The sequence below is a fragment of the Otolemur garnettii genome, unplaced genomic scaffold (assembly GCF_000181295.1).
Source record: "Otolemur garnettii isolate 467f Iridium unplaced genomic scaffold, OtoGar3 scaffold00060, whole genome shotgun sequence".
Lineage (NCBI taxonomy): Eukaryota > Metazoa > Chordata > Mammalia > Primates > Galagidae > Otolemur > Otolemur garnettii.
In genome coordinates, this window is record NW_003852455.1 from 923,251 (window position 1) to 924,492 (window position 1,242).

A 1,242-nucleotide genomic window follows, 5' to 3' on the forward strand; every position below is an offset into this window, starting at 1 on the left:
AAAAAAAAAAAAAAAAAGATACCAGCCTGAGGAAAGACTTTATGAAGAATACTTCCATGGCAGTTGCAACAGCTTGTGTTTTGACAGACTCCAAATGATTGTGATTGACACCAAATTTGAGAATCACTGCTCTGTAGAATCACAGCTACTACAAACTCTTTATGTATATATAAGCCAAATGGTTGTCAAAAGAATGTGTATCAGAATCATCTGGAAGGTTCATAAAACCAGAATAGTTGGTCCTATACTCTGAGTTTCTCTTTTAGTAGATCTTGGGTGGGGCCTGCGAATTTGAATTTTTAACAAGTTCCCAGGTGATGCTGATACTACTGGTCTGGTGACCACACCTGGAGAACCACAGCATTAGGGAAACAGTTTTATCATCTCCAGCTTACTGAGTGAACCCTGTGAGACCAGAATATGTTTACTATCTTGGATAAGCTGATGCCACTGATATGTCAGAAATTCAGTAATGCAAGACCTGATGCTCCAGATGGCCAGGATAATTGTTTTGGTACTAGAAATAATCACACTAAGGCCTTTTCATAGTTGTAACAAGAGTCTCCAAGTACCCATCCTTCAGATGGGGTTAGTTCTGTAGTCCACATCCCCTGAGTTCAGGTAGTCATTACCTCATTTCGTCATAGCCTCTTTCAACTTTATCACCTGACATGGTAGATATGTCAGGTTGCTTCTGGTCTGCATTCAGAAAAGCTGCCGTCCTACTCAGCTCTGACTGTAGACTACAGTAGTCATCCTAATAAAAATAGGCAACAGAATTTTCTATAAATGATGTAATATATTTTCTATATTTTGATCACTTTTTTTTTGCAGTTTTTGCCCAGGGCTGGGTTTGAACCTGCCACCTCCGGCCATTTGATCGCTATTTTTGAGAATAAGCCTTTTCTCTCTTTTTTCTCTATTTTATGTTCAAGCATACAATTTTATGAAATGTTTTTACATTTTCATTTTCTTGGCTGGGTGCAGTGCCTCATGCCTGTAATCCTAGAACTCTGGGAGGACAAGGTGAGAGGATTCCTTGAGCTCAAGAGTTTGAGACCAGCCTGAGCAAGACCAGCTTGTTTCTACTAAAAATAGAAAAGATGACTCGGTGCCTGTGGCTCAAGTGGCTAAGGTGCCAGCCACATACACCTAAGGTGGCGGGTTCAAATCCAGCCTGGGCCCGTCAAACAACAGTGATGGCTGCAACCAAAAAAAAAAAAAATAGCCAGGCGTTGTGGC

General features: G+C 40.7%; 1 protein-coding gene across 1 annotated transcript in view; it reads left to right on the forward strand.

Moving 5' to 3' along the window:
- SENP5 (SUMO1/sentrin specific peptidase 5) overlaps nt 1-1,242 on the forward strand; it is a 61,120-nt gene that overhangs the window by 38,289 nt on the left and 21,589 nt on the right. The gene's annotated exons all lie outside the window — the stretch shown is intronic.